At 40.7% G+C, this 21,620-nt stretch overlaps 1 protein-coding gene across 2 annotated transcripts in view; it reads right to left on the bottom strand.

Moving 5' to 3' along the window:
- The window catches only part of MYT1 (myelin transcription factor 1), a 78,640-nt gene extending 65,547 nt beyond the window's left edge, over nt 1-13,093 (bottom strand). For both annotated transcript variants that reach the window (XM_089657491.1, XM_089657492.1), the window contains exon 1: nt 12,754-13,093. The gene's annotated coding sequence lies outside the window, so the exon portion shown is untranslated. The remainder of the gene's footprint in view (nt 1-12,753) is intronic.
- Nucleotides 13,094-21,620: the final 8,527 nt, after the last annotated feature.

The following is a 21,620-nucleotide window of genomic DNA, read 5'->3' as shown; positions in this document are numbered from 1 at the left end:
CCTTCAGTCTCTTTTGAGGTCTGAAAATATAAAGTAGGGTCTATCTTTAATTTGGAGCCTGTGACATCACACTGTAGGTGGCCATTTTGTTTGCTTGACCAACTGTCATCAGGAAGAACTGTATGTAAACCTGCATATGGAGAAATTGGCCTCATAATTAGCACATGGGGTATGATTTGACTTGGAAAGGTTACAAATTCTGGCTGCCAATAATGAGCCAGCTGAAAGAATGGCCGTCGAGGCATCAGCCACACATTACGACAGAATGTATCATAAAGCATTTCAACGAGCAAAATGGCTCATCATCGGTGGAGGTCTAAACCCCCCCAAGAAAATACAACCAGATTGAACATATATTCAGGCTTCTTTTGGGCAGTGGGCACTAGCCATACCAATGAGACGTCTTCCATTGGCAACCAGTAGCGACCTTTGCTGCTATGGGTAACTGCACTTTGCACACAGCTATTGCCCTGCCAGTTCTCTTATTGGATAAGGCCCGCAAGTGTCAAATTAATTTGCAAGCTAATAAAATTATTTCCAAAACAAACCATAGCAAGTATCTACACATTTTTTTCTCCCAACGTAGCCAAAGCCGGAAGCTGAAATCCAGGCAGGAAATAAGAGACAGCTGTGCAATCTGGACAAGCTGATTATACAATGTAATAGAAATTGAGGAAAATGAGCGGCCGGCTACCCAGTAAATACCAGCTTTTAAATAAATGAAAGGCACGCGCCTTCAGAGTTCGTGTTTAAACTGGTTCAGGGGGCTCAGCTACCTGCTGGCTGTCTCTTTTTTTTATCCTGGCATCCATCTGGTACACCGTACTGCATCCCCACTAACTAAACCTCTGTGCTTGCTGGTATCATCTATCCCTGGTTTCGGCATTCTACCCACATTGCATGATGGACTTAAGCTACACACAACTTGCAACTGATTGTTTATCCAATAAAAACTGTGAAATTTTGTTACCAGTATTGCTGGTAAAGGTCTTCTTTTTCCATAGTGCAGGGAATATTTTTCCATGTCCAAACAGCTAAACATACAGTTGAAATTAGAGATATGTTACCTACTAAAGGATTTCTATATTTGTCCATCCAATCCTGAGATTTACACAGCACAGCCAATTCAGTGATCTGTCTTTTTTCTACTGCAGTTAAGCAAGGCAGCTAGGTTGCCTGCCTGCCCCCTGCCTGCGATTGGACAGTGCCTGAGCAGCAGAATACTGATGAGTCATTTCTTTCTTCTCTTCTTCTGTTGGCATTTTCCTTGTCAAAATATTTGCATTCAGCACTTAGTGTTGCCCCTCCCTCTCTCAGTTTGAAATCTGCTGTTTGGCAGATGAAAAGAGGCTGGTGTCAAATCAAATTCAGCTGCTTTCACTAGTTACATGTAATGATTTTATACCGGCCTGGATTTCAGCTTTAAGATAGTCTTTCCTAAGCAGGGTGCCACAGCATCCTGGAGTGCCATCTGGGTTCCCTCTGGAATGCCTCAAGCATGGGGCCCAATTTGCCTTGGATCAGTGTGAGTTGGACGGGCCAACTCTGTGATGGGGGAACTATGTGATTCAGGGGCTTTGTGCTGATGGGGGGACTCTGACACGATGGGAGACTCTAATGTATAAGGGGGCCTCTGATGTGCTGGGGGGACCTTTGATGTGAAGGGGAACCTCTGATATGATGGGGTAGACCTCTAATGTGAAGGGGGCACTTCTGATATAAAGTGGACCTCTGATGTGATGGGGGGACCTCTGATATAATGGGGGAACCTCTGATGTGATGGAGGGACCTCTGATGTGATGGAAGGACCTCTGATGTAATGGAGGGACCTCTGATGTGATGGAGGGACCTCTGATGTGATAGGGGCACTTCTGATATAAAGGGGACCTGTGATGTGATGGGGGGAACCTCTGATGTGATGGAAGGACCTCTGATGTGATGGAGGGACCTCTGATATAATGGGGGGAACCTCTGATGTGATGGAGAGACCTCTGATGTGATGGAGGGACCTCTGATGTGATGGAGGGACCTCTGATGTGATAGGGGCACTTCTGATATAAAGGAGACCTCTGATGCGATGGGGGGAACCTCTGATGTGATGGAAGGACCTCTGATGTGATGAAGGGACCTCTGATATAATGGAGGGAACTCTGATTTGATGAGGGGACCTCTGATGTGATGGGATGCCTCAAGATTTTGCATACTTTTTAAAGGGGGCCACTACTGAAAAAAGGTTTACAAATGCTGAGGTAACCAAACAATCGCAACATCGGTGCAAATGATAGCATTGTTTTGATTGGGTTGGGAACTGCTGCTCCTGTGTTTTGCCAATAAATGATCTTGTTACTAAAAGAAACTCCAATTGCATTGATGGGATGATCGCTTGGATGTATGGAATCTTTTCTATAAGAAGAGGAGGAAGGTTGCACCTTAACACAGCTGCAGTGTTTCCTGAATAGCATATCTGCCATTGTCTTGCCTGAATTTGCTGTGGAACAGCGTAGGCCTAGAGAAAAGGGTTAACAGCTGAAAATATGTAAAAAGCATGCATGCAGCGGTCGTGATTCTGCACACTCAGCTACCTCTGGTGGGTCACGTGACTTCCAGCAATAATTCAAACGCTTCTGGTGCAATTTCACTCCTATCTAGTTACACTCAGACGCGCAGCGTCCCCTCTCCCCCTGTGTTGCTTTTTTTTTTTTTTTTTGCTTCTCATTTCCAAACCGGCATCAGTGTTAATAAAAGACTCAGCCTTGAAATGACAGAGAAAGGAAATTGATTTTTTTTTTTCACTGCATTCAAAAGATATTTTGCAAATTGCTGCACGCGCGAAACCCGCTGAAACGGTTGTAACTTCTTCGGTGCTGGAATACATATCGCATAGAACTTAAAGAGGACCAGTCACCTTTCTTTTTTAATGGGTGATCTATATTTATATCAGTAAAATAAGCAATTTGCCATTTGATTTACATCTTATTTAAAAAATATGCCCGGCCCCTTTTTTGTTTTTTGCCATAGAATGTATGATAGGCTATTGTTGATTCAAATAAATGAAACCCCAGTAAATAAAATGACAGCCTTATTGTAATAATGCCCTCCCCTTTATTCTACATAGTTGATGGTAAATCTAAAGGTGGCCACACACATTACAGTATGATATTAGATTTAGTATGTAGTATGAAGGCCCACCTATATAGTCCATTCAATTTTTATCCAATTGGATAGACCCCCAGGCTGGAAAGTTAATAAAGTTAGTAAACTCTCATTCCACTCTTCTACCTACAGGGAAGCCCTTTAATGAGTCTTACTCATAGGTACAGTGATTATCTCCTAAACATGCGCCATTTAAGTGATCAGCTGTAACTGTTGACGTCACTGCGCATGACTGCGCCGTGACGCTCTGCACTGGGTGCACAGTGTGACATGCAATGTCTCTTCTGCAATGAAATACAACTACCTGCCTGCTTGCTGTCTTCTCCAACAATGTAAATTGAGCTGCACATGCCCAGCTTAGCTTTCAGCATCGGCCTGATCCCTCTGTGCCGGGATGACTGGGTTCTGCGCATGCACAGGAGTGACATCATTTGATGCCCATTAAGACGGACGAAAACTGGCACACAGCAAAAGATGCCAATGAGGGATGGTCACCGTTGGAGGAAAGGTAAGTATAGACCCCTTAGGTTCTGCTTACATTTCATTTCCTATGGATCTACAACTCCCCTTCACAGCAATATGCTATATTAAAGTGGAACTAATTCACTGTTACTTACCTTTGATTCAATGGTCATATGCCTGCGTGGTCCCACAGCATCTTCCCCCTGGCTTCTTCCACATGTTGATCTTTGGCCATCTTGATTGGCCGGCACAGGATGACGTCTCTCCCATGCATGCGCATCCCGGCACACAGACATTGGCAGAAAAGTACACTGAGCTGCACAGAATCTACAGAATATAGCGAGCAGGAAGGTACGTTTATTTTATTTCAGAAGCACTTGCATGTCTCCTCTGCAATAAAGAGCTTGCCTGCTCCCAGTTTTGCAATGCTGTGGGCGTTTTTGCATGAGCCCATATTGTCAACTAACCATCAGCAACATCTGGAAAATGCAAAGAATTAAAGTGGTAGTAAACTTGTTTTTTTAATTTTTCCGACAGGTAAGCTAATAATAAAACTTACCTATAGGTAAAATGAATATCTCCTAAACGTACACCATTTAGGAGATATTCTCTCTCCTAAAGCTGGCGCATGTGCTCTGAAGGAAAGGCATACCTGTGCCCATTTTTTCAGAGCTGTGTGCAGTGGCCCAGAACTCCCGCGCGCATGCTCCACTTTAAGTAACAGAATGAACAAATGTTAATTTTCTGCCCCATTGACCATTATGAGTTATTCTCAGGTTAGTTATGAAAACAGGGCCTATGATGTAAGAAAACATTCACCTAATGTGGCCAGTTATGAACACATTGGGCTAAGTTATGCAAAATTTGTATTTCTATTGGTGTTCCCTGACCACTTGACACTGAACCTGATCTTCCAGTGGAGAAAAATCAGTCCAAGATGTTTTTCTGGCTATTGAGGAGCCAGAACTCAGATGCCTTACCCTTCGTACACCACAGCCTTCATTTACATCCACTACAACCAAGCATATGTGTATGCTTGATGAGCGAGCAAGAGGGGATGGCTACATACAGCGGGACCATGGAAAACAAACATGGCCACCCTCTAACAGGATGTCAGATCACAGTAGCAAAAAAGGGATTTGGAGATCTGAAGGAAGCTGAGAACATGAGAAGGTATGCTTTCAAATTAAGAATGCATACCATCTTGCATGTGTGACCACTATCTAAATCTAAAGGTGAATATTCAGAGCTTTTGTTGCCCAAAGTGACACTCAACGTCTTCAACAAAATTAATGGCAGATACATTTCTTCTGCTCACACAGTCTTCTTGAAAATATACCTTTCTGTACAATGACCTCAGCCTTTAGTCATTTTACGCCTGACTCTATATCTATCATTTTCTATGACTCTGACGTTATAGGGATGGAACTTTACCTAAAGCAGCCATTCGATTTCCCATTTATGGTTGCTTCCCCCTGGAGCTTCATATGACATGCACTGTGCGTGAATGCCACATACAATCAGGTTAGGTTGACTCTAGCAGCCATTTTGGGGGTTTCCATGTTTGCAAAGGCCTCTTGTAATTACCAGCAAAATTATAAAAATATGGTAGGAGGAATACTAAATTGCAAGGAGCGATGGTACATGTGTACAAACGAAAAAAAAAATTCCTTTCTACTTTTGTCTGTGTTTTGATAGTTACTCTTGCTTATGTTTGTACCAAATACATTTTATAGCTCTTTTAAATCAAATATGTTATATCATCGAGGCCTAGGTCTTTCCATCAAACTAAGATCTGCGCCTTCCTTCCCATCCCAAGGCCAGGCATCTCCTCCTCTTCGAGCTCCAGGCCTCCTCTCTCTCTCTCTCTCTCTCTCTCTCTCCTTCTCATCCTCTCTCTGGGGCTGCTTCTTGCATTTTATTGGTCCCTGATGAAGTCTCAGCTGTTTAATTCCCAGTAATTATGAAGAGCTTGAAAAGTCTGGTGAAAAGTCACCTGGTCCTACAGCCACCTCTCGGCCCCCTGTAACCTCGCTTCGAGTCATGAGCCGTGCAAATCAGCTGTTGGCAAGTTCATTTGTAAAACAATGGCGAGCCGAGGCCTATAAAAAGCTTATGAATGTATGAGGCAACAAAGGGAGACGGAGACTGTCAGGCGTTCGTCCTTTACGCTAAGCATAATAGAGACACAAGTGGGGCTCCAAAGAAAGACACTTAACCCACAGCGGTACTTCGCAGATTCCGTGTACTCTGTTGTATACGAGTGATATGAACAAGCTGAACTAATTATTTCTTCATGCTGGGCTGAAATTCTTCCAGCTCCGATGTATCACTCATGGTTCTGCTTTATAGTAGACCAAGCAATCAGCGCCGAGCGAGATTGGGGGCACGTAGGTAATAATGATGTGTTTAATAAAGAAACTTGGTGGGTGACTTGCTAGGTATGTTTCCTATAGAGATGCCACTATGATGCTATGATCTACACATCAACAATCCATAAGAGTAATACATATAAACACATTTTTTTCTCTAGTTGTCCTGTTGGTGGTCAAGTTAGAACTTCTGTCAAGTTTTTGTCTCACTTCTTTTCCTGGTGACACATGAAAGACACCCAGACATCAATACAATTCAGATGCTGGATCTAACATTCTTGAACTTTTTTAAAGTATAAAGACTTGGCCAAAGTCTTTCCTATGAGATGTTGTGGTATTCCTACACCATTTGTGAGTATACTATAACCCCACTAATCGTGCTGGGTTTGCCCTGGAGGTTCCACTTGAAACATAACTTCAACATAAGATTTATATAAAAGATTTGGCTAAAGTTGGCCTTTGCCTGGCCAAGGACTAAGTCGTTTCCCGGGAGATGTCGTGGTAGTCCTACACCAGCTAGGGAGTATAATATAACTCCACTATTGGGGATAGGTTTGTCCTGGAGGTTCCACTTGAAACATCTCCTGTGGGTTACTTCAATCTAATATTTAGATAAAAGATTTAACAGACGTTGGCCTTTGCCTGGCCAAGGACTAATTATTTTCTTAGAAGATGTTGTAGTATTCCTACATCAGCTAGGAAGTATAATATAACCCCACTAATAGGGATAGGTTTTTCATGGAGGTTCCACCTAAAACCTCTCCTGTGGATAACTTCAACATAAGATTTATAAAGCAGATTTGTCTGAAGTTGGCCTTAGCCTGGTCGAGGACCAAGTCTCTTCCTAGGAAATGTTGTGATATGCCTCCATCAGATAGGGAGTATAATATAACTACATTAATGGTGCTAGGTTTGTCCTGGAGGTTCCACCTAAAACCTCTTCTGTGGGTAACTTCAGTGTAAGACTTATATATAAGATATGGTTTAAGTTGGCCTTTGCCTGGCCAAGGATCAAGTTTATTCTAAGGAGATGTTGAAGGATGCTAGGATCCAGCTAGGATGCATAATATAACCCCACTAACAGAGATAGGTTTGTTCTGGAGGTTCCATTTGAAACATCTCCTGTGGGTAACTTGCATGTAAGATTTATATACATGGTATGTTGAATAAGCTCAAAATGAACCATATTGTTGTCCTAAAGGACACTCATCAACTAAAGCCTAGAAGCACCATAAAGAAAACCTATACTGAGAGACTGGAAACCTATAAAGAAAACCTATCCAGATGTAAGCTGCCATTGCTGATCTCCTTTTGAAAATGCTAGCTCCTTTGCTGTCTCTGGCCATCCTGGAACAAATGTGCACATGCAAATCATTGAAGCGAGCTAGCATAATCAGAAGGTCAGAAATGGCAGCCTGTTGTGGCAATGGCAGTTGTACTTTTATTTTAGAATGACATTCTCATTGAAAATGCCATTGTTCTAGAACAAGACTGAAGGCCAAAAGCACAATGCATTAAGTATTGGTGCCAAACAGGACATCAAGGCACTTGTTCCTTAGTGAAGTCACTGGCAAGAAGTGCTCATTTATTTTACTTTAGCTCCCCCCACAAAATGGAGACTTCCTCTAATGCCTAGTGAACACCAAGCTTTGACCTACAGCAACCAATCAGACTTTAGTCTTTAGCCTCTATCTGGAAAAATAAAACTGTTTTTCAGCTAGTTAACCTGCTTTTTGAAACCTAACTTCGTTTTCATCTGGGTCCTACTGTAGGGCTTCAGCCTAAAAACTTTTCAGCAACAATTTGCTGTTCAGGAAACCTCTATCTAGTTCCAAAGTCTGCAATTATGCAGGCCCTTATTCACAATTAAAGGTTCCTTGCTGTCTAATCACAATAGCATGCAACAAGAGGCAGCAGCCATGTCTGGAAACTCATGCAATTGCTGGTGGAGCTAAAGTTGCAATGGATCACATAAACTCAAGCTAACAATAGTGGACTTTAGCACAGCCACAGCATTTCCTGGACATCAGTTTGCTTATGGATTTACTTGCCCTGTAGGATGGATCTGCTGGCATGACTGATATGCACAGCTGACTGTGGCTGCCATATAAAGGGTATATTACAGGCCTGGTGGGTAAAAATAATCTTTGTTTCTAAAGTTATTAATAGGAAGGTTATCATAAGGCAACCATAGTCAGCAGCTGGCTGCTGGGAGAGCATCAGGAACCCAGGCTGAGCAAAGGGTCTAGATGATCTCCTTCTGCATCCCGGGCCCCTGTAGACTCGGCCTTGCTTCTTCAAGGACTGGAGAAGCTTTTGAATGATGCTAATGCGCAATCAAATATTTGCTGTCAGTGCTATAAAAGAAGCGAGGACTTCTCTGACTGTGAATGCATCCGTACTTTCCCTGCCCTCAGGGGCCATTCAGCAGTTATTACAAGGCCCGCTACAGTGACAAAATGAATCCCGTGATGTGATTCATTGTACGCTAGTTCAGGCAGGTCTGCGGAATTAATGAGCACGATTACAAAGCGCTGTGGAATATACTGGCACTATATAATGAATGTGTAAGAACGGTAATAGTTGTGGCTCATTTATTAACAGCAGTTAGATACAGTAACACATAGCAACTGGATCTATAGCCCATAATCCAGCTCTTAAGGGCAACATACAAATACTTGGATGTGCAGTTCACTAACTAGAGAAAAAAACATGCTTCTCTTGGATCCGTCAGCATCCACGTGATGCAATGCTGAATTCACACGGGGGGCAGCCATTTTGAATATTTATCTGTACTTCTCAGGCATTACGGTTTTACCAAAGCCTGTGAACTGTAAGGATTACTGGAATTAGAATGGGTTGATTTGCACCCAATTGAAGGAAATTGGACAGAGGTTATACAATTAGATTGCAACTCATGTAGTTATCTCAAATGATAGGAAAAATGTCCATGTTGCTCTTAACAGCCAGTAACATTCTTCCTTTTATTTTCTGACTGCCACCCAAAATAATTATAGCTATATTTTGATTGGCTTCTTGCTTTGACCAATCTGTTTCCTTTAGTTTTTTTTTTTCCAACAGCCTCTGTGTAGTATTGTCTGCCTGTGCGTGACCCTCTATTCTGCCAAGAATGGGGCTGAAGTGTTTATAGTATTTTAATGAGGTTTACAAAGCCTGGCAAGCCCTGCTTCAATGTTCCCGAGGGAGGGACTTTGATTGGCCGGGCAAAGTTAAAGGCTTAGCCTGGGGCACTGTACAAGGAGGTGGGCGGGTGGCAGGGACCTTTGCATTGCCGCAGGCTGAGGCCTAGATGCCTCATGCATAAGATGAGCGAACTGGAATTTTGTAATCCTGCACATGAAAGATAATGCGGGTTCCATTGTATTGCTGGTCACAGACGCAGGCAGCCTATGGGTCCATTGAGGCCTTGGAACTACAAGCCCCAGAATGGCATTACAAACATATCATATGTCAGATCCCAGGAGCCTGGTGGAGGATTTGCCTAAATAAGCCTCCTGTTGCCTATCTTTTTTGAGCCTTTCTCTTGTTATGAACTGAAATAAATTATAAATGCCCGCTGTATCATGGACTGGACATAACGATTTTAGACATTGAAGATATTTATACACATTCAGAAGCATTTGCAGAGTAAAGTCACAGGTGCCATGGGAGCTGACCATCTAGTGTCTTTACCAACAGGGGTAATATTTGGCCCTATAGTCAACTCATAAATCTTCTAGAAGGAAATCAAAAGACCTGGAGGAAACCCACACAAAAGAAGGAGTGAACATACAAACTCCAGGATGAAAAATTCTTCAATCCATCACAGGACACCAGTTTAAGTTCGACTGGATGCAGACTTTTTGCTTTTAAACTTTCTCAAAGTTTAACCCTACCAGGATAGTGTCTCTAATGCTAATCACGGGGTTGATCTTCTGCACCTGGATCTCTATAGATGCCAGTGGAATTGTCTTGAATCTGCTCCTATGAAAGTGGAAGGCAATCTGAGTAGAAGAGGGAGGAAGGCAAACACAGAATCGTAAAACATGAGGCTGCAGTGCATAGAAGTACTGTGAAATGGCTTCCATGGATCATATAAAAGGCACGTAAAAAGTGAATAAAGTGAATTAAAGTAATACTAAAGGTATTTTTTTTATTCAAATAACAAACATGTTATACTTACCTGCTCTATGCAATGGTTTTGCACAGAGAAGCCCTGATCCTCCTCTTCTTGGATCCTCCACCAGCGCTCCTAGCTCCTCCTCCCTGCTGAGTGCTCCCATAGAAAGCCGCTTGCTATGGGGGCATTTGTGCATGTTTGCTCCTGAGCTCATAGACACACAGAGCGAGGCTCAGCCCCACCCCCTGCTCCCTCCTCACTGGCTGTGGATGACAGAAGTGAGAACCATTGGCTCCCGCTACTGTCTTTGAGCCAATGAGTAGGGAGAGAGCCAGGAGAGCCACATTAAATTGGCCATGGTTTGACTTATTGCATGGCGTTTTTTTGTAACTTTTCAGTTCTCAACTGTGTCCACCCAACTCTTTATCTAACTACTATCTTACAGCCTTCATCCTTAAAAAAAAAAACTCTTCAAAGACTTTCATAAACCACCGGGGTCGATCCAGTGCTTACATACTTGCCCATAGCAACCAGTTCCCAGATTGAATTTTTCAAAACATCACATACACAAAGATTTAGTCTTAATAGTTCTCAAGTGCTCAGTGAATACGACTAAGGAATTACACCTATTGTGTTCATCCTCGCGTTCAAGGTTAATATGCAAATCTGCATCTCATCATCAGTTATTGCTAAAACCCAACAATATTGGATGAACATAACCCACGTGTGCATGAATGCATGGTAAGAAGTTGATATACTTAAAGGGGGTGGGGGTGGGGGGGGGAGAGGGGAGTGGTTAAGCCAGAACAGCAAACCTGTGATCACATTAGGTTAAAAAAAAAAAAAAATTACGTCACTAACAATAAAAAAATAAACACATTCCAAGTTCCACCTAAAACTACTAGGTTCATTCCATAAAGCAAGAGAAAAGGACAAAGCGGATCAACTAATTACGCTTTGCGCGCCATTATTGATTCATAAAAAATATTTAAAAACAAACCTAGCATAAAAGCTTCAGAAACCAAACCAAAAAAATGTATTCAAATCCAAAAGTGTAATAAATGATATGTTTTTACACTAGCTAAAGGTAAAGAGGTGACCTTAAATGTGTAAATAGATAGTAACTACATGTAAAAGGTCATAGAGATAGCTAAACCTGCTATAGCTAATATGCACACATAAATATAATAAGGTATATAAGGCAAAGCCAACAGTCAAGGACAATGCATGGAGCCCACCAGGCCGATGTAGTGTTTGTGTGGAAGTTAATAGTACATAGTAGGGCAGCGGATGAGTCAGTTGTGTTCTTTACACACACACGAGCGATGGCCTTGTTGGTTGTAGTGCTCGCCTCTTGTATAGCACAATAATCACAAGATACAAAGCATTGTTGGGCAAAGGGAGGCTGCTGACAGCTTCGGTTTCTATGACAGCATAAAAGGCTCACAGCAAAACCTAGGATTCCTGGAATCCTAGTCCTTTGTTTGCCATTAATTAAAGTGACCATATGGAGCAAGCTGATAATGGTAGCAGATGATCCAGAGGAAAAAGACAGACAGAGAGAGAAAGAAAAAAAAATGAATTCGGAGTCGGAAGAAAGAGTATGAAAAGGCTTTTCGGAGTCCGGATAGGTTTAAACATGGGAGGCTTGACAATGAACGCTTGCTAAGGTAGCAACGCCAATCACAGAATAGGGCTTACTCACGGGAAGCCTAAACTGGCAAATACTACTTCCCACAATAAAAACAAACATTAAAACAACAATATATCAAGAAGAAATTGAATTAATTTTCACAAGAAACAATTTTATAAAGCATTCATAAACCTTCAAATTATATATATTATATTATAACCTCAATTATTCTGATATTGTGATCGGTCAATCTCAACACAATACATAATATTAAAATAAAACAATATATTGTTTAATTTGGTAAGAAAATAACTGATAAATTTACTTGTCAACTTTAAAAAAAAAAAAAAGAGCAACTCTCCAACACCAACCAGAAGCCAGCAAAAGTTCTCCAGAAAGTCTATGGATACTCGATTTCCGTCTTAACAGGAAGATTAAAACAAGCACAAGAATAAGCAAATATATATATCTAAGGGCAATAAAATGGTTTAAAAAAACAAAAGAAAAGAAAACTGATTTTAATGGCTTGCACATATTCTTTTTTTTAATATAACCATATAAAAACAAAATCTCTTGATTAGAAAACTCTTTCCTCTCGTGACGGTGCTGTGTTTTGTAAGTAATTGCCATCTTGATATGACGAGGATAGTGGTCTGAAGGTTATGAAAATATATAGCAGGCAAGGGGTGGGAGGTGGCTAATGAAATCACTCTTTATATTTATGGTCATGCAAACATCTCTGAACTAGTTATAACAGGTTTTTACTCTACAGTCCAGGCCTACAACACAATATCTGCCCTATAACTGATCCAGAGTTTGCTCTCGAGGGGTGCACGATAGAGCCCCCCCCCCTCCTCCTCCCTCCCCCACAAAGGAATCACAGCCCTGTACACAAAGATATGACTTGACATAGTCCTGAGTGACCATGCAAGGTCTCCAATGAACGAGAACTGTCCAAGGTGCTGAACTGGCTGTTTTCATTGTCCCCCCAGCACAAACATAACGTGACTTACCTTCTTGTTACAATGACATCAAAGGGGAGTAGTCACAGGATGTGCATGCTTAGCAGGCTATGATGGAGAGCAGTCCTTAGTAAGCTGTTTGTGGGTCCCACTTAAAGCTTTCTTCCCCTTCCAGCGAGCAATGGTGATGACTTGGACCTCATTCCCTTGATGACCGAGCTCAATAGGAGACCAAGCTTACACCAAGAGTAGGGGGTGGGGGGGTGGGGGTCTCCGTAACTCCAAGCCTTGCAATGTATCTGTTTACTCTTCGAGGTGAAAGAAATTTACAGTACAGCACCAAAAAAGATGGAGCAGCTCATTTCCTCCAGGGGAGCCAGTGGGCAGGCCCAACTCACTACAACAACCTATGATTGCTTTTGCTCCAGCCAACAGAAGGTGCCTAGCTCAACCAAACTGTTTAATAATTAATATGCAAGAACGTTGGAGCTTCTTCAGCGGGGAGGGGGCTGTGAACGGCTGCAACTGTCATCCCAGCCATCCCCGCACGTTGACAGCTTTTGGTAGAGTCCAATAATTTCCAACAGAAACACCCAGCGGATGATCTACGCTTGTGTGTGCAGGGCTAAGGGAAAGTTCCACTTCAGATTCATCTACGGGGTGACCTTTTTCCCTGGTAAGGAAGAGGCAAGTTGGCATTGGACCTCCATGATGCCGAGCAAGCTCTCTCTGTAAGCCTCTTAAAGTGCTCGCTACACAGTAAACAACTACACATGTCACCAGCGGCAAGAAAATGGAGCACTTAACTCCTTCCTGCCCCCGCTTGTGCAGGCAGCTTTAATCTAAAGACAGCTAACTAAGCCTGACTAAGCAAAAGGCTGGAACAGCAATAAGGGACATCAAACCATTAGAGGAAAATAAAACCTCATTTTTTTTAATATCCATTTTTCTGTATTTGCAGGATAATAAATAATGTTAGTTTTTACTACTTTTTAAAAGACTTTTTTTTATTATTATTTTAACTATTAGAGTATTGTGCAAGTTTGTAGATGTGTGCAAAGGGTATAAAAAAGATTGCTAAGTTTGAAGTAAAAAAAAAAAATGCTGCTGTTCAAGGAAAGGACTAAGCATATCAAATGCACAAAGAATCTTGTTTTTCAGCAATCAATAATTGCTTCGATATTAAGCAAAAGACATTGTGCTCACCTTCGACTTTGTACTATTAAGGTCATGCGTGCGCACAGGAACAATAACAGCTTCAACTAAACACTGCAATGACTGTGCCACGCAATAACACACATCGAAGGTTGGGTTTTACTCCTGCTACTATAAGCTTCCGTTATGATAAAACTATGAATTTCTTATACAAGGCTCAACATCCTTTGCAGAAAACACCATAAATATTATTAGAGAAGAGAAGATCTGCAGGTGCATCCTAAGTAAAGGTCTACATCACATTGTTTGATCAACATTTACACAGTTATGCAATAACATACTTAGACAAAGACATAGTTATTATATATCCTATTCTCATTATTCCTGAGCACCGAAGTGTTAAAAGAAGCATAATGCTCACCCATAACAATGAGCGCAGATATGACGTCATAGAAACAACTTGTGAGTTATTAGGAATTTTATCAAATTGTCTGTTTGCTGGGAGTCTCATCAGTTTATGAATTGGGGATATCAACAACTTGTGATCTGTAAAGCTCGGTCAGTGTTTATTCGTTATTTAAGAACATATGACAGCCATGAAATACAAGCAAACTCATCTATCCTGAAACAGAAAATACTGTCAACAATGATAAATGAAAAACAAAAATTCTCTGGAGGCTTGACACAAGAACACAAGTTGGTAACAAATAACAAGGTGGACATACTATATTATATTTCAAGAATATAAAGTGTGAAAAAAAAAGGTTTTACTGTGCGGTTTGAAGTATGGATGGACTGGGTAGTATATTGCTATTTAGCCTGTAAAGATTTCCGTTTGATCCTAGTGGAGAATAATCAGCACCAACCGGCTGTGGACAGCTCCTCAATGACAATAAACTATGAAGCCTCCACACTCCGCCAAGGCTCCCTACACAGCCAACATCAATAATATCATACAAGATGTGCATGGAGATCCATTCAGGCTTTCCATGGCAGAGTACAAGGCCATTGTAATATTACACTACACATAAGGGGCATTGGATTGACTTCTGCAGAAATAAATACATCTGTAGAAGGGTGATAAGATGTCTAACTTTGCTGGGGGGGATGAGCAGAGAGGATACTGTTTTCTAAGATATGGAAGAACACAATGTTGTTTTTTCATTACTTTAGTTTCAGAAAGCCAAAGAGGGGAAGTTTTCAAACATTCTAAAGCTTTATATATATCCACACAAACACTTTCTCTCTTTATTTCTCTCTATTTCTATCTCTCTCCCTCTATTTCATTCTCTCCCCCTTTGTCTGTATTTATTCTTTTCTATCTCTCTATTTCCCTATATTTCTTTCTTTCTCTCTCTCTCTCTCTCTCTATCTCTCTTTCTTCCTCTTTCTTTCTCTCTTCCTCTCTACCCCCCCCCCTTTATTCCCTTTCTTCTTTTGTATTTATTTATCTCTCTCTATTTCTAACTCTCTCTGTTTTGTTCCTCTCTTTCTCTCACTTTCTCTCTATTTCTATCTCCCTCTTAATCTCTCTTCCTCTTTATTTCTCTCTCTATTTCTTTCAATTTCTCTTTATTGTTATCCCTTTCCCTTTCTCCCTCTTCCCCTCTCTCTCCTTCCCACTATCTCTCTCTCTCTCTCTCTCTCTCTCTCTCGCGCGCTCTCTCTCTCTCTCTCTCTCTCTCTCTCCCTTTTCCTCTTCTCTCTCTCTCTCTCTCTTTCTGTTTCTTTATCTCGCTCTTTCTCTCTATTTCTATCTCCCTCTTAATTTCTCTCTCTTTATCTTTATCTCTTTCTTCCTATTTCTTTCTCACTTCCTTTCTATGCCCTCCTCTCTCCCTCTTTCATTCATTTTCTCTTTCTCTGTATTTCTCTCTCTCCCCCCTTCTCTCTATTTCTGTTTCTCTCTCTCTCTCTCTCTCTCTCTAACTCCCTTTCTCTATTTCTTACTTTATCTCTCTTTCTATCTCTCTCTCCTAAGATTGCTCCCTCTCTTTCTTTCAGTCTCTCTTTATTTGTATCTCTTTCTTTCTCCCCCTATTTCTGTCTCTATTTTTATTTTTCTCTTTCTTTCTTTCTTTCTTTCTTTCTTCCCCCCCCCCCTTCACTTCCCCTCATTCACCCCGTTTTCCATTATCAGAGCCACATCACTGAACTGCCAAAGTAACAAACAAATTTGGGCATAGAGACATTAGATGTATTCAAACTGTTTTTACATATCTCATGCATAATGCATTTTCTAGAGGACATTAAGGTTCACCTAACAGAGGAGTAGAGAATGTTCACTTATGAAAGTGAATGTTAGTTAATAAGGCAATGCTGTGTACCCAATCAAATATTAGAATATGATCTGTTTTGGTTTGTTTGGTTGTTTTTTTGGTCTTACACATGATATGCCTTATTCACCAACATTTACTTTTCAAAGTGAACAAACACTTTTGTAGGCAAACTCCTTTCTTTCTCTCTATGCCAATTAAACTTTACAGCTCTGAGAACCTTTAACCAAATTCAGATTGTGCAGAAACAAAGAGAACAGTAAAATGATGAAAGTTGGATGCATTTGCCTGCATGCTGGAAAAGTTTTACTGGTGATATTTTGAACTTGAAAGTGATCCCTTCGCCATGCATTTATAAGCAAATTTTTGTTTGCATTTGTAATTGCTGCTTTTGAGATCTGGACAGGTGTCTCTTTCAGGGACTAATTATTCTCTATGACTAGCTTAGTATCATTCAGCTATTGTGCTATACATCTTAATGCTGTTAAGTACCCATACATGGCACGAAAGTTTATTAAAGTCTTACAGTTGTGATCATTTAAGGTACCCGTGTACATGTACACAGTAATCGAACTGCGTTAGTTGAATGAATGGCTGAATGGACTCATTTTTGCTCATACGCAAAAATACTTTTTTTTTGTAATTCACTACTGTTTGGGTGTGTAATTGATGACAAACATTGCTGTTTGCCATATAGGTACAATCTAAAAAAGTTTGGTGACCATCCAATCGCTGCTTAAACCATTGTTTCCACCCTCGTCTGGGCCCCTTTAATTCTGTGAGCAAGACCCACCGATTGTAAATAAGCCCCCCTCTTAATGAAAACATGGAGACAGCCATTCTTAGTGGACTCGCTAACTCGGGACCTCAATGGGAAGAAAAGCAAGTTGTGCCTGCACTTAGCCTAATTGGCAAAAAGTCTCCTCAGCTAGCAGCTGGGGAAAGATTTGCCTTTCTCTATTCCCTCCTATGCAGATGGGCACCCTTAATACTACAGACTACAATTAATGCCGTTGTATTTGATGAATTTAAATGGCCCTGCATTAATATTGTATATGGAACAGCTGAAGGGCTGGGCATATCGGCAAGAAGAGACCCCTGGCAGATGGAAGAAAAAAAAGTTTTAATAAGCCCTGGAGCTAACATTGTCATAAAGCCCCCCTCCCCCGCCTAATATCCCACCCCTCAGGACATGCAATTGCCTTTGTCTGCAAAGAAAGTACAAGTCTAAACTTTTCTCTCCCTCTCAATGGGATGACAGATTTACATTCAACTTTTTTTTTAAGCAAATTCTGTGAGTCGGTTTGTGGGACAGACGTTAAAACATGACTGAAATTCGAACGGTCTGTGCTGACCTTTCTGATCATTTTTATTAAATAAACGAGCAACTACTACTTCTACTAAATATATTATTCTGTTCTTAAAAGTTTGTAAAAGTCTTTCAAGACTACAGGAACACCATATCAAATAGTTGAGCTTTCTAAGCCTACCCGTATATGAGAATTAATTTTTGTACATTGTTCAGTAGAGACTTGAACAATGTCCAGTTTATCCACAGTGCTCAATGGTTCCCTAAAACGTGCACATTTGATAGGGTACAATGAACTATGGCTTTCCAGTGTAGGCAATGATTTGTGGTACAATGGACTATAACTTTCCAGTGCAGGCAATGATTTGGGGTACAATGGACTATGGCTTTCTAGCGCAGGCAATGATTTGGGGTACAATGGACTATGGGTTTCCAGTGTAGTCAATGATTTGGGGTACAATGAACTATAACTTTCCAGTGCAGGCAATGATTTGGGGTACAATGGACTATGGCTTTCTAGCGCAGGCAATGATTTGGGGTACAATGGACTATGGGTTTCCAGTGTAGTCAATGATTTGAGGTACAATGAACTATGGCTTTCCAGTGTAGGCAATGATTTGGGGTACAATGGACTATGGTTTTCTAGTCTTGGTGATGATTTGTGGTACAATGGACTATAACTTTCCAGTGTAGGCAATGATTGTGGTACAATGAACTATGGGTTTCCAGTGTTGGTGATGATTTGTGGTACAATGGACTATGGTTTTCCAGTGTTGGTTTAGATTTGTGGTATGATGGACTATGACTTTCCAGTGTAGGCAATTATTTGGGATACAATGGACTATGGTTTTCCAGTGTAGGTATTAATTTTGGGATACAATGGACTATGGTTTTCCAGTGTAGGTATTCATTTTGGGATACAATGGACTATGGTTTTCCAGTGTAGGTATTAATTTTGGGTACAATGGACTATGGTTTTGCAGTGTAGGTATTCATTTGGGGTACAAAGGACTATGGCCTTCCAGTGTACGCAATAATTTGTTGAAATCCATTTTATTGGAACACACCAAACAACTGATACATTCCAAGTATGAGTATCCTGACTATAGTTTATGCAATTTAACCTGATTCTAGCACTGCTAATGATTACTGGGTAGCCCTTAAGAAGGAGCAACATCAAGAAGATGTATGAGGCAAAACCCCTTTGAGTTGGTTGCAGGATTTTTAGACATAAGTGAAAATCTCAGAACAAATTGGTATGCAAATAAAAGCAATTGGTTGGAGGATTTTAAACTTGCCATCCAGTGACTGTATTGTACCAGATTTTTAATGCCATGCAATAAAAGGTTCTAATGGTGCATGGCTGACCTAGGATGAAAACCTTTTCGACTTCTTATGAAGAGTATTGGAATAAGCCTGTCTTTTTGTTACAGTCAACATATCAGGAGAGGCTGCAGGAACTTAATATGTACAGCCTGGAGGAAAGAAGGGAAAGGTGGGATATGAGTAGAACCTTTGAGTAAGGTTCAGGAGGGCAGTATGTTAAATATGAAGCCAAGGATCAGGAACTTGGGGACATGGCCTCGAGGTAGCAGGAGATAAGTTCTAAACTAATATTAGAAAGTATTATTTTAAGAGTAGTTGATGCTTGGAAGAGACTTCCAGCAGCAGTAGTGGGTCAGCCAACAGTAAATGGATTAAACAGTCTTGGGACAAACAGATCTATACTCAAGACAATTAAAAAATATATTTTTTTTTAAATGAGGCTAACTAGATGGACCACTTGGTCTTTTTTCTGTTGTTAGTTTTCTATGTAAGAACATATTTATTTGGCAGCTATTGCATAGCCAAAATATATGCTGCTAACTCAGGGCAAGATAATCCCCACAGTAAGACTTTAGACAAAAAAAGTGAACAGATGTACTCGCCCCTCCCCTTTAGATTGTAAGCTTCCATGAGCAGAGCCCTCCCAACCCCCTTGTATTGAATTATATTTCATCTACGCTGTTTCCCTTTATACTGAGTAGGTTGCTGGTGCTATATAAATCCTGTGTAATAATAATAATGTTCATTTTTTTAAATTACTTTTAAACAATGTTCTTCACTTAAAGAAATGTATCTAAAACTTTAGCTTTGGAATAGTTATCTGATGTCATCAAAGCAGTTATCTGATGTACTAAACATCCTTCAACAAAGGAATACGGGATGGGGAACACATGAGAACCCAACTCTACCACAATGCGTGTTCAGATCCTAATAATTTGTTAACTCAGACAAGTCAGTGCTTGTTCATGGGAAGCTGATATTAGCAGGTGTTTTCTTTTGTTGTAATAAAACCGGACGAGGAGAAGGAAAATCCATGCAACAACGATAGTTGCGAGTAAATCAACCAATTAAAATGTTGTTTGAGATAACTGATAATAGTTTTGAGATCAGCCGATTACAAACATCAATACGGTTTTTTATTGCGCAGGAAATTTTTCACCAGGTTTTGAAAAACTCTGCTACCAAAAAAATATACAAAAAAGGGGGTGATTCCTTCTCTTGTGTGTGCCGTAGTTGCCACAAAAAAAAAGTTTACAATTGTGACAAGGATTAGTACCTGTTTGCAGCCTAAACATGATCCTAAGTTTCATCCAAATAAAACAAAAAACTTAACAGGATGCATACAATAACTTATTAAAGTTATACAAAGTCATAAAGCGAAGTAGTTGTTTAAAAAAAACAAAGTTTGCAGAAAAAGTTTACTGACCTAGAAAAGTTTCACACAACGTCATGTTGGCTGCTTGTCTGTTTCACCATCCACTTTAGAACTGTTCTCTAAGTAGTTACTTCATTCCTGTAAACTTGCAGCAAGTACCAAAAGCTTATGTGGACAAGAGGCCGTGTCCAGCCCAATCACAGCGGGCCTGGGATAATTACACAACAATGGCAAGGACGGCCAGCCAATCCAACCCTTGTAAGCACAAACAATTGCTATAGAGCAGAAGGACAATGACAAGCTGCTGACTCCCCCCCACCTTTTCTGAAGACTGTTCACAAAGTCCATGCAGTAACTTAGCTGCCCTGTACACTTGGATTTGAGTCACTGCACTTCCTAGGAAAATTGTGTTTGCCTTTTATGTCATTAAGGGAAATGGAAAGATAGACCTGGACCTATGAAGTTATCTTACTGGTATTACTATCCTATGTTACAGGATAACTAAACACAAGAACAAATAATATATTGCAGCTTACTGTCCTTAGATGTGGTGGCTGCAAAAGTTTTCTCTCTTTTCAAGCGAAGAACATTTTCAGCAAGCACAGAAATATCCGTTGATCCTGCTAGAAATGCAGTGTCCTTGTCACTTTTTTGAGCTGCACCAAAGATTTTTTTCCTTCCTGGCTATCTTCTGTAAACTACAAACTCCTCTGCCCCCCCCCCCCTCCCATATAAAGGAGATGAATAGATACAGACTTGTTAGTGTTTCAAATCAGGAGAGCAAGTTAGAGTGACAACAATGTCTCTCTTCATAGATGCATTGAAGGAATGATGTAGCCACCCAGGGACCGGCAGTGTGTTATTTGCAGGATCACCAGGTTAAAAAAAAAAGCAAAGGAGCCTGAAAAACTAAAACAAATGCAGCCACCACACCAAGGATTAGTAAACTTAATTATATTATTGGTTTTGAGTTCAGATACGCTTTAAACCCTTTATGATCACCCAACACATAAAGGGGACTCTTTTCAAAAGTAATTCCTGCTCCTTTTTTTGTCTAAGACAGGAGTCTACAAACTTACTAAGCAAAGGGCCAGTTTACTGTCCTTCCTTCAGACTTAAGGGGGCCGGACTGTGGCCACTGGGAGTAGAAAGGGTCCCGATGTCAGTAGTAAAAAAACAATGCCCCATCTTTGGTGTCAGGGAGAGGAATTGTGCCCTATTGTTGTATGTACAGTCATGGCCGAAATTGTTGGCACCCTTGATATTTTTCCTGAAAATCAAGTATTTCACACAAAAAAGGTATTGCATTAACACATGTTTTGCTATACACATGTTTATTCCCTTTGTATGTATTGGAACAAATATAAAACAGAGGCAGAAAAGCAAATATGACATAATGTCACACAAAACCCCAAAAATGGGCTGGACAAAAGTATTGGCACCCTTAACTTAATATTTGGTTGCACACCCTTTGGAA

Source organism: Staurois parvus, unplaced genomic scaffold, assembly GCF_062004578.1.
Source record: "Staurois parvus isolate SC_StPar_1 unplaced genomic scaffold, SC_StPar_1.0 ptg001004l, whole genome shotgun sequence".
NCBI classification, from domain to species: domain Eukaryota; kingdom Metazoa; phylum Chordata; class Amphibia; order Anura; family Ranidae; genus Staurois; species Staurois parvus.
Note: the sequence above shows the minus strand (reverse complement) of the source record. Positions and strands in the feature narration are given on the sequence as shown.